This window comes from Oenanthe melanoleuca, chromosome 1 (genome assembly GCF_029582105.1).
Source record: "Oenanthe melanoleuca isolate GR-GAL-2019-014 chromosome 1, OMel1.0, whole genome shotgun sequence".
Taxonomy (NCBI): domain Eukaryota; kingdom Metazoa; phylum Chordata; class Aves; order Passeriformes; family Muscicapidae; genus Oenanthe; species Oenanthe melanoleuca.
The window spans coordinates 92,868,356-92,880,969 of record NC_079333.1 but is presented as its reverse complement, the minus strand read 5'-3'; the positions used below and the strand labels follow the sequence as shown (position 1 = coordinate 92,880,969).

At 41.1% G+C, this 12,614-nt stretch overlaps 1 protein-coding gene across 3 annotated transcripts in view; it reads left to right on the top strand.

Moving 5' to 3' along the window:
• Positions 1 to 12,614, top strand: part of MID1 (midline 1) — a 231,788-nt gene that overhangs the window by 88,967 nt on the left and 130,207 nt on the right. Inside the window, exon 1 of one of the 3 annotated variants that reach the window (XM_056496623.1) lies at positions 7,658 to 7,902. The exons of the other annotated variants lie outside the window; for them this stretch is intronic. The gene's annotated coding sequence lies outside the window, so the exon portion shown is untranslated. Of the gene's footprint in view, positions 1 to 7,657; positions 7,903 to 12,614 lie in introns of those variants that run through there. 3 annotated transcript variants of the gene reach the window in all.

Genomic DNA, 12,614 nt, shown 5'->3' with positions numbered 1-12,614 from the left:
TTAGCAAATTCTCAGTTGTATAAAGCAGTTTCCCTGGCCAGAATTTAAGGGTTTGGGATGTGAGTCAAGGTTTTTGTTGTCATTCTTCAGCTCACCCCCTACAACTTCATCTCACCACCAACACTACAATCCACTGGTATCCTGAGTAGGGAAATATTTTGTTCAGTTGTAGGCAAGACTCAAGTTAAGACTGAGACCTAAAGACTCAGTCCTTTTTAACTGAAAAAATCCAAGCATATAGCTTAAATTTTTCTTGAAGAATTTGAACATATTTCTCTACACACTCATGGATGTCTACATGCACACACAGACACAAACACTTTTCTGGAAATAATTTCAGTGGTCTGTTTGTTGTATTGTCTTGTTAATACTACTTTTGCATTCTAAATACTTAGATTTAGTCCAGAAACTTTTAGTTGCATCTACAAAGTGTCTTTCATTCCTGCTGATGGCAGAGCCTGTGCTGCCCTGATTACAGTAATGCTCAAAGATGTTTTAGCATTTATAGTTTTATTCTCTCCTTTATTATCCTCAGCAGTATAAAGACAGCTGGATTATTCAGTCTGAGAATTCCAGGGAAGGAGATGAAACACCTTGTGCCCTGGGCACAAGTAATTTTCAGGCTGCAGTTCATATTTCTATTGTTTAAAATATGATTCTGAGTCACAAGTTTTCCATGTGACCCCCTTGCTGCATGGCTGGCAGGTAACTGTTGTACCTCCTGTTCCAGCAGGCTGCCTGTTTCACAAAAGCCCTTTTTCCATGGGGCAGGGGGCTGGCATGGCTAACCAGGACACTGGAAAAAAGAGAAAAGTGAGAATTCCCTACAAAAATATTCTCAGGAGTTTCAACTGCAAAAAGTAATCTTCTTATTAAATTAAGTTTTGTGAGAGAGTGCAGACTGCTGGCAAACTTTTATAACTAGAAAAATGAAAGAAAAATATTTTAGTCTGGCTTGAACTTTTAGACAACTTTACTCCACTGATCATTGCTGAAATACCTGATTTGAAGTCAGTGAACTATTGGTTGGTTGTCTCTCCAGTGGCAGTTGGCTTCCTGGGTTATTTAAAGAGATACCTGAGCTAATTTTTTTACCTCCGTATGACCACAACTGTGTAGTGTCACTCCAGGGAAATACAGCAAAACATTGAAATATGAAATGTTTTCTAAGAACAAGAAATATGAGGAGTTTAAAATTATGCAAAAATATTCTACTTTTTGTGTTAATGCCTTGTCCCAGCTGAGATCTTGAAAAGATGTTACAACACCAGCATTTCTTCTCTTTTGGAAAGTTCTGCAATACAGAGTCAATCTCTCTGAAATTCTTCCTGGACATGGCATAGTCTTGACAGTTCTTGGAGCTTCTCAGTTCTGGCACATTTGTGAGTGGCATATGATATATCTAACCTGTTGTATGCAGGTTGAAGAAAAACTGTTTTAGAGCAGAGTGGCTTAATTGTGAGTGTTACATGGATTTTTGCTAAACCTGTGGTTTAGGGGCTTTTATTTCTAAAGCAAGGATTTGCATGTTTTGATGTTCTTCAGCTAACACACAGATAATGGGGATTTGAGTAGATGCCTGCTTGCTGCTAATGACAATTTATCAGTTTAGGCTTTAACTTGTTTTAGTGAAATTGTTGCAGATAACTCTCCCTTGAACTTGTGTGATTGTATGTTTGGATATATCTCCTGGAACAGGAGAAAAATATTGATTTTGACAGATACTATTTGATGTTTGACTGATGAAGGCACATATGTTATAACTTCTGCTACTTGCCAGTATCTTTATTTACTTCTCTTGAGTCACTTCATGACTGACTTTTGCAACAGGTCACTAAATAAGCAGTTGGTACAAAATGCAATGAAAGAAAGTTACTCTCTTTTTTTCTATGCTAATAAAAGTTATAGATACATAAGGCAATTCTTGTCTTCTTACTTTATCATTCGTTCTTTTATGGAGGTTTCTAAGGCCTGGAATATTAAAAAATGTAGTAATTTAACTATTATCTACTACTTCTAAGACTAATGAAGTGTAATTATCACTGAAGTAGCAACTAATTGTAAAATCCTAGGAAATCAAATGGAGAAACAGTGGTAAACTAATTATGATTTCCATTTAATTCAGCATTTATATATACTAGAGAACAGATGTTTTAAAAACTCTGAACCCTTATAGCATCCTTCTTTGTTAGTCTTTTCAGCTTACTGTATTTCCGTAGTTTTAGGATGGACTATCAGAGTCTTCTGATCACTAATTTATTACACATGACTGTGCACTGGCTCATTCAGCCCAGCAGATCAAGTATCTGCCTCATAGCAGATGTAGTAAAATGAAATCCAGCAGATATTATTCTTTTGATTAAAAAGCCTTAATCAAAAAGTCTAGTCAGTGTAGTCCTTGAGTCAAGTGCAGCTGGATCATTGTTTAACCACCTTTCTGCTTGAGCTGAGGATTACACAGGTTGCATAAGTAATGGAGAAGGACGCTGTCCTGAAGATCTCTTCCCTTCTCTCTTACCTGCAGCTGGTGCAGTCCCAGGTGAGATCAGAGCACTTTGAGTGATGCTGTAAAGGGTGAATGGTCTTCTAAGTCCACCAAGAGGAGTGGAGGGTTCCCTGATCTTTCTCACCTCTGCCTGTTTCACTGATACCCTGCCAAAAGGCTGGGTCTTGAAAGGCACTGAATTCCACAAACCTCAAGGACTCCTTTGTGCACTGTGACTTTCAGTGTGGATGTAAGTGTGTACATGCAAGTGTGTATTTTCAGTGTTTACATGTAAGGATGCCTGACACTGCTGCTCCTAGTTTTAAAATTCTATTATAAAGTGTGTGTGCATTTAGATGCCACGACACAGACATCCTGCCAGCATAGTCAGTTTGTCTTTATTGCATTCACTGCAGGAATGTTTATAAAAGCAGCTAAGAAAGATGCTTTGTGAGATCCAGCTCTGTACAGTCTTACATTCACAAATGTTAGCTACATCATTTGAAGTCATTGCATGATAACATTCACATATTGAGAACAGTTTTTCATGTTCAGGGTATTTCAGAATTTTTCTTTTTTTTTTTTTTTTTTTTTTTTTAATACACTCTTCTCATAAATTTGTCTTCATCTTAAAACCTCATATTTTGTTCCAGTTCTTCTTGAGGTTATTTTTACATGCCAGTGTTGCCTTGAGTCAAGTATTCTAGTGCTATTAAGAAGTTATTTTGTATTCTGGGCATCCTGCTTTTCCTGCAGGTGTCAATTTAAAACTGCCAAGGGAGGGGCTATAAAAACTATTAGAAATGAATTTCAATGCCAATAGTTTGAGTGTGAATATTACATTTTTCTCTCAAAATGCAGCAGTCTAGCTGTTGTCCTATTTTGAAAATCACGTCTTCATTAGTTGTCTATATTGCAAATTAAAGGCAATATATTTGTGATTGACTTCATACCTGAAGATGCTTATTTTCAAACTAGGGTTGTTTATTTCAAACCTATATGCTGAGTCATATTTTTCTCTGCTGCAACTCTCACTCCTACCATATAATCAGATCCTGGGGTCTGGTCTGTCTTTGTTTGGCACAGCTCAGTAAAGAAATAGAGTGGTTCTCTGTCTTTAGAGTATATTAAATTCTCTGGGCCCAGGAGGATTTCCATGGCAGCTGGAATTTAGCTAATGAGAGAAAGTCCTTCTGCCACTTCCTGTTCTGTGCTCCCCCTGCAGCTGATGCAGACTTATCTTGGTCTGGACTACATAAACTGTATTACACCAGAAAAACCTCCAGCAACTGAGTGATCCCACATTAGGCTGTTTTGCATTTGATCCCAGTCCAAAATAATTCCTGTGTTTGGTAATTTATTAGAAACAATGAAAGTAGATAAGGAAGATTTAGGTAAAAAATTAGTGAGCTAAAGTTTCAGATTCTGAAACAGTGCTAAATTTTTGGTATCAAGATTTTTGTCTTTTCCTTGTCACAAAACCTTCAAAACTGCACACTGCATTGATAAGCACTAAACTAAGCCTCATCCCACTAAATTTAGGTTAAAATTTTAAGAAATAGTTGATGTACTGACAAAGAGTTCTCAACACCTAATTTACTATGCCTATGTAAAAAATATGAGATATTTTTACATAATGTACAATTTTTAACTGGTATTACACAGTGATGGGGGTTTCTGCACATTTATAGAAACTCTCAAAGCTTTTTGTCTACATAAACTGGTTCATGACATATTCTAAGAGTACATCTTTGTCTCAAATAGCAATAGGAGGCAGGATTTTTAGTTAGAACCGAACACCCTGAGCTCTCACTTGTGCCTGCTGACTACTTTTGCCAAGTCAAGAGCAGGACAGCATGAACCACACTGAAGACCTTCTTGATCAATGCTGTCAATTATGGAAGCCCAGCTAAAGTCTTCCTGCCTTGATTTTGCTTTAGTGAGGGGGGCAACATAATGCTTGACACATGAGGCTAGATGGAGGTCTTGTGTGTCTGCCCTTTGTGCCTGGGAGGTGCTTGGTGTGTGATAAGGGCTGTGTCAGGCATCCACAGTGAGCAGCAAGGTCAGAGCTACTTTGGCATTTCTGTGTCTTCTGGTGTCACTCATAACTCCAAGGGATTTGATGTGAGGAATATGTGACCATTCCTACTGATAACCAGGGTTCACATAACATAAAACTGCCAATGGTTTGGTGTGCTTGTAGCTATTTACTTTTAACTTGGATTAATTCAATAAGAATCCTTTAACACTTTTCTGGTCCCTACCATGAGTTTGGTCTGGCTTCTACAGGTCCTTGCTCCCAGTGATGTCTGAACGTACACCTGGCACCAGCTCCACTGGCTGCTCTTACCCCCACTGGTATCCTCTGTCAGGGACAGAATCTCCTTTCACTTCCCCAAACATCATATGGCTATCTCATGCACCCACATAGACTTGGATTATAGATAGGAAATCTGATTTTCAGAGGAAGGTGTAAAAACCAGCAACACCAGCACCTATCTTCTTGCAACCCGGACAGCAATTCTTCCTCACATCTAGCTGTTCATCTGTGTCTTTGGATGCTGACTGCCCTCAAAACCACTTCAGATATAGATCCTCTCTTTTCCTCTAGTGCCACTCAGAATACTCTAGGAGGTGAAGTGCAGGACCCAGTTTTCTGAATCCACTGTGTGTGATAATTGCACCCCCTGCAGCTGGTGCAGACTTATCTTGGTCTGAGCTACAAAACTGTATTACACCAGAAAACTCCAGCAACTGAGTGTGGGTTGATCACAAAGTACATTCCTCAAAGGTGGAAAGTGAATGGCATAAATAGAATAGGAGCTGTCTCTGACACTGGATTGAAAAAAATAAAACAGCCCATACCCCACCCTCCCTGAACAGAGGCCATCGATTTTAGTGCTTTCATTTTTTTGCTAATACTAGAAATCAGTTTGCATCCTATACAATTAACTCATTTTTGTTGCCACATTCTGCTGGGTTTTCAGTAAAATGCAGTACCCATCCAATTCTGTAAGTTGTGCATGTTGTATGTGAAAAGGTACCTGCATTTCCAGAAAAGTTAAGCAATTGTTTTATCTTTATAATGTTGAGTTCTTACAGAAACTTTTGCTTTGTTCCCTTATGAAACTCTGAAGCTGTCCTAATAATCCCCTTCTTAAAGCCCTGAAATCAAATACAGAGGTTTTGTGTGAATCCTTTATAAGCCTTACTAATTTTGTAAGTTTTGAACTTTTTACTACATCTTCTTCACCAGGGTAGTTTACCCCTAATGTGCTAACTACTTTGAAAAAGTACTTTTATGTTTCCTTTGAATGCATCCTGGAGAGTATTCTCCCAGATTTAAAGCAGTAAAAGGTCTTCACATACCACATACTCATTTCAAGTGACACGTGTCCCCTGAGCTGTGCTTGGGGAACTGGGGACAAGCATTCCTGGTAAGAGCTCTTAATGCACCTCACTCTCTGCCTTGCAGCTGCTTCAAGTGCTGTGCAAACAGGCAGCATTAGACCATCACTGGGGCATCACTCACTTGTCTCCACACTGGCTGGAGAGGATGGTTGGTCTTACCCTTATGCAGCACGTTATATTGATCCCTGGAGATGGTTGGTTTTGTACTTTAAAGCATATAATTGGATCCTTCCTCCTGAGGACACAGAGCAGGCAAGAGTAAAGTTGGACCTGGATAAAGTGCAGTAGTGGTTGCAATCAGGTTTTCCCTCCATCCATCCATGCCATGCTTCCCATCTAGACAATGCCAATATTATGCAAGCTCCTTTCTTTTTGTTGTAGTTGTGAGAAAAATCATTCTTATCTTTAAATGGGAAAATAAATAAATACATATTTCAGATATTTTCTTTCTTTCCCTCTGACATATCCACTGCTGGATCTTATCATGAGTTAAAGAAAATACGATTTTGGAAAATTTTAATTAAAATCCTGGAAACATATAATTCTAACTTTTTTTTCTGTAACTTAGTTCAGTAAGATTACTTGTACTGCTAAGGGTTTTTATGGATAGTGACTAATTTTTTCATTGGTAGAATAAAGCCATTGCAGAAGCAAATTCATGATATTGGGACTTCAGGCATCAGATTTGCTTGGTTGTTCCCTAAGATCAAAAGGCAGATTTCCATTAGAGTGGAACAGAATGACTAACAGGCTTCTGAACTGATACTAAGTTAGAAGCCTTGTCTACTTTGGAGAAGATTGGCTGATAACAATTTGCAGGCTGGCACTTCTCTGCTTTTTTTATCTTTTTTTTTTTTTTTTTTTTTTTCTTTTAACTCAAATTTGGAACAAGATTTTCTTCAAGGTCCCTTCCAACCCAAACAATTCTATAATTCTATGAGAGGTGTAACTCAAACAGCAACAGCACTTCAGATTTAGATTTTTAATTTTGCCTTTTTTTATTTTAATGAAAGCCACCGAGGGGCAGCAGATCGCAGCTATCTCCTTAAAAAAACAAAACAAAACAAAACAAAACAAAACACTTTTGTTTTTCTGAAGTTGCATTTTCTGAAGTTTGCAGGGTTATCTTGCACTAAAAACTCAGCTTGAGGAATGAGGAAACCACGCTCCCTAAAGAAGGGAAAGCAGACAATGAACTGAGGCTAGGGATGATTAAACGTTTGCCACTGAAACAAATAAAACTTTGCAACCAAACATTTCCATAGCCTGCGGATCCACACATATATTTTTGTTCCTTCCAACAGACAAGCACTTGCCTTTAATGTAAATGGTAAATGGTCTTTTACTTCCTGCTTATGTCATTATGTAATTTTCCTTTTAATCTGACGTGAGGAAATCGGTGCTTCTGGAGACGGGATATTGCCACTTCACCGGGCGGCTGCCGAGCGTTCCTGCATCACTCTGATGTTGCAGTAATTTCAGCCGGGCATTTACATATCCTTGCCCAAGTCCTGGGAGCCCGCTAAGCTCCGAGCAGACCCGGAGCAGCTACATGAGAAAGGGAATAATCTCTTACACCGCAAATTGACTTCGCTCTTTGTAACCCTAGACACTGTTTCCAGCTGCTTTCAGTCCTTTAAACCCGTGCAAGCTTCCCTAATCCGGGTGCAGGAGCAGCCTTTCAGTGCCGAGCCGCCCTCCCCTCGCCGCTGATTGGCGAGGCGATCCCAGCGCCGGCTGCGCCAACTGCTCCATCCCGGCTCGGTTTGAAACCGGAGCTGCGACCGCCGCCGGCCCCCATAGGCTGGCCGGGGAAACTTGACATTGTCTCAGGGCTCCCCCCAGCAAAGGATAAAGAGAGCGGGGGGAATAACAGACAGGAAAGAGGAGGGAGGGAAACTCGCTTACGGTGGGAACTTGATGGATTTGTGCCGTGCGGACAGGAGCGCGGAGTGAGAGCCCCGGCCGGCTGGATGGATGATGGGAATCTCACCATGAGGCAGGTAAGGAGCCACGCTCCCAGCCCCTGCCGCTCGCCGCTGCTTTTTACCCTCCTCTTCATTTTCTTCTTAGAATTGTAAGTTCCCAGATGAGGGAAAAAAAAAATTCTTTTTTCCCCCAACCCCTTCCCCCCCCCCCCCACGCCCCCGATTGTCCCGGCAGGCAGGGATGCCATGCGAGTCATGGTGCATTTTGGATTTGTAGGGAGCATGGAAGCGGTTCTCGAGCTATGTAAATCAATTCCAGTTTGCCATGGTTTAAGTGCATTGTGTAGGCTGTCTCTCAGCCCTGCTTGTGACATGCGAAAGGAAAGAACTTGCTGTGTTATAAGCCTAAATATGCCAATAATTCAGCCCAAGGATAATTTATTAAATAGCTCTGCATGAGTTCCTTGCCTGCCAGTGCTTTAATCTTCTGGTTGTTTTAAAACGTAGTAGTCTCAAGCTGTCTTGCAGCTTCACAAAAGTACTTTAAGATGGGTTTTCTAGGGATTTTTTTTTCTAAGATTATTCAAATGAGAGGGTTTTTTAAAGACTTCTATTCACCTGAGGAGACAAAAGAAGCCTTTATTTTCATTCCCACAGTTATAAGGCACAGTGAGAAAATGTTTTTGATTCAAAATGTTTTTCATAGTTTTACAGCAACAATGTACACGAACAACTGGATGTGTCTTAAGACCAAATCAAAGATTCATTCCAGTTTAAAAAGGCAGTCCACTTTCTAAACTTGCTCATGATATGTATTTTCTGGGTAGGCAATGGGTAAATACGAGGAAATGAGAAGTTTTCTAGGTTTTCTATGTGGGTGTCATTCATTCAGTTCTCAGGGGGATTTTTATAGTACATGTCCAGGAAATGCATGTGTGAGGATTTTGCACCTGTAGTGCAAGTGGAACATTTGTTTTACACTCGCTTTCTGAAACCATGGTGGGAAATCCCAGCTTTCTTGCAGTTTTCTCTTAGTTACAGGAGGTGAGGAAGGGTGAAGAAAGAAAAAGCATAGGTGATAGGAAGAGCGAAGGTATTTCTTGCTCCCACTAGCAAAATCACCACATTTTATCACTCTCTAAAGAGAGGGAAATTCTTGTCCTTGCAAAGCACAATGAAGGGCACTTTATATGCTCAACTTGGTCAGCTGGATGCACGTAGTCATCAGAAATCATTATCACCACAAGAGGGTACTTTGGCACAGGGGGTTACCAACAAGGAGTGCGAAAGAAGCAGAAACGTTACAGGACTGCAATAATAAAGTGTAAAATGCTCTGTGAAACGTGCACTTTACTCTCCTGAAATATTTCTACCTAAAGAGTAGGCTTCAGGGATAATGAAGATTCATAAGTGGTGGGTTAAAAGAGCAAGGCAAATGAGTCTGAGGGAGAACGGGGGCGGAGGGGGAATGCTCAGGCACACACGTACCCTGCAGAAGAGGAGGAGGGATGGGGGGACATTCCATCCGAGGGAGAGGAGCAGGCACAGGCGGGCTCGTTGCTGCCGGCCCGGTCCCGTCCCGGGGCTGCAGGAGCGCAGGGGAGCGCGGAGCCGCGGCCAGGGTTTGTTTAAACACCTGCCTGTCCCAGGGGAGGGCCCAGGGAACAGCCTGGAGAGCTGCCCCGGGCTCGGCTGGCTGTGCACAAGTGTTAGCTTGGCAGGGAATGTCCGTGGGACAAAATGCAGGGGCTGGATGTCGAGGTGGTGCTGAGCTGCGTGCATCAGCGCCTGTCACAGAACTCCCGCTCTAGCGGGAAATGGAGGTTGTGATGGGCTTTGAATAACCCTGTAAAACCTTTAGGAAATCCATTACAGCAGACACTTAGGCAAGTCATGTGCAGCTGGAGCCTTCACTCCTGCCTCTAAGCTGGAAAGAGTTATGTGTACAGGGTGAGTTTTCCATGGCCCTCCTCTTCAGAGCAAGAGTCCTTTTTGACCTTCTCTCACACCTAATAATCGTCTCTCCCTGTTGCTTTCTCTGCCCTTCCTTGGTGCTCCTTTCTCATCCTTACACCAGCTGGGAGGGAGTGAATTAACTCCTGCCTCTTCGCAGGCTTTGGGAGTGAGTGCTCCCACTTTGGGAGGCTCTTGGTAGGACCTGTGGCTCTATTTGGTGTAGCAGAGTTAACCATCAAGTACACAGGCAATGGCAATGGTGCTGCAGGTGTTGGAATGGAACCATGTACTATGCTGATGACTGATCTGACCCAAGGGCAACCCACAGCTACTGAACAATAGCACACAGAAACACAAATGCACTAATTTCCCCAACTGAAGCAGAGGAATTACTGTAGGAATGTAATATGCAGCCTGTTGATAAGATTCAACCTACTTTACTACTGAGCCAGTCCAATAGTCTCCAGCAGCTCACAGGGGTTGGTGTAAATGCTGAGTTGAGATGTGTGAATGAGGCAATATAAAGAAGCAGCTGTTTTAGCTGATCATTGAAAACCTCAACAAAAGGTGTCTCTTGCTGTCTTGTAGAATAACCTCACAAATAAGGTTCAGCAACCAAAATAGGAACATTTGTATCCTATCTGGAAAATTGCTGATCACAATGTAACAGTAAAAGTTTAAGCATCCACAGGAAATATACCTATTTGTGTGTGCTAGTGTGCTGTAAGACTAGTGTTGGGAAGCAGAAGTGCAATTTTAAAGGTATCTTACATAGCTGCAAAAAAATTAAAGAAGAACTAACAGACAAGAAAAAAGTAACTTCTTTTACTTTTTTTTTTTTTTTTTTTTTTTTTTTTTTTTTTTTTTTTTTAATAGTACTGAGTTCAGTTTATTATTAAAAGGTAAGGAAATTTGCAAGTAATGGAAACTTCTGAAGGAGTGCTAAGCCTTCCTGAAAGTGGCATTTTTGTGTGGCTGGACACAGTTATGTGGCTGGATTCCCTGAGTTTGCTGCAGAACTGGAGAGGGCACTGTGGGCTCTGTTTTGTTTCCTAAGCCTACTTCACAGAAAATCAAATGTTTGATGAATTTTAATACTTCATTTCATTCCCTTTCAACCACAACATATCCCTGAAGTGTAGCTTGCATGAGTGTCATTGACAAAAAATGCAGCTCCTTCTTTTGGCCTCTTCCTATTGAAGTACCATTGACTTTGATCGAGGCAGTCTTGAGTCCTGAGCCCTTTGTTACATAAAGAGGTTCAACTAAACAACTGTTAACTGACAGGCCACCTGAAAATTAAAAACTGTGTTTCTAAGGCACAGAAAACCATTACAATTACTTATTATATTTGCAGTCATATGGCTTTCAGTGTGCATATAATTCACCAAGTGAATAAAGGCTGTATACAATTTCAGTGCAAAACACATGCAAAATTCAAAATCACCCCCTTTCCTTTCAGCTGTTTAAGTTCTTAGCATGTGGTTCTTATTTCCTATTTTCTTTTGCATACCTTTGAAAATTCTTAATGCATTCCTCTGTAGAAAAGTTGTATTTTTAATCCCGAAGTTCTGTAATCCTTTTGCCTTATCTTATAGAGTTAATCCTGGGATGTTTTGTTGTTTGTTTGGCCTGTAAGGGAAGAAAGCATGCTGCCTTTTTTTTGTGTGTGTACCGTGCAGAAAAAAAGAAAACAAGTGTGCAGAGTCCACAGGCTGGGAGTGTATCAGTTAATTAGTGCTGGACATAGCTCAGTAGGAAGCCTGGCCGGGGTTTTTTTGTCCATGTGTATATGTGGGTTGTCTTCTCCCTTTGATCACTTGTGTGGTAAATAGACATGCAGGGTAGCTATAGCAACATGTGCTGTAGGTTGGTGGGAACAGAGGGGATGAGATCCCCTGACAAAGGGTAGTTTGTTAGAGTGGTTGGTTCTGATTAGAAAAAGGTGGCACCGATTGGGGAATTTAAAAACATCGGTTTTGCAAAACGCAAATGAAGGTTATCAGTTTCAAAGTAATGCTTGCTTCTGTAGCTCTGCAAGAGTAGATCATGTGGAAGATTGGTGAGGAAGGGGGAGGAATAATAAAAAGCAGAGCATAACCCATTTACACTTTTGAATGTAAAAATATTCATGCTGGATGTGTTTTTTCTCATGGTGCTGCTCTGTCTATGCAGTTTGTAAAAGAAGCATTTGCAGGAGCCAGATTCCCAGAGATGATGATACAAATAATTGTGTTTTAAAGTATGGCTTCAGGAGGCACTGATGATAATGTGATGTTAAGTAGTGCATCTGATCCATTACCTTCCCTGATTTGGAAGAGTTCTGTGTGCAGTTTGCAGCCCCAAGATCCTGTTCCTATTTCAGCAGCTTACCTGTAGAGGTCAGACTTGAAGCTCTCAAAATCTTTCCCTGATAGAATTTCAACCTAAAGCTATAAATATACATATCCATAGCCACTTTCCTCATTAACTTTACGTGGAATACTTTTAAAATAATGTTGGTTTTTCAGTGTAAGGTTATTAAGTAACACCACATTCTGCATTGATGGAAGCCTGAAACACACCAAAATTCAGCTTCATTTCACGTCTTGAACAGAGCCCAACCTAAAGCTTTTATTAGTGCCTGAATTATTTAGATGTGTATCTCTGTCTGCATGATCCCCACTAGGCCTCCCACCTTTGATGAGGTCTGTCTGCAGCTCCCTCCCTCCAGCCTGCCCAGCCCTCTGCTGCGCTGGCTGCTGGCTTCCCACTGCTGCCTGGGCTCAGGGCTTCCCCTCTGGCAGGGGACAGGGAAGCAGGCAGTGCCACAGAGGGTTTCAACAACTTCT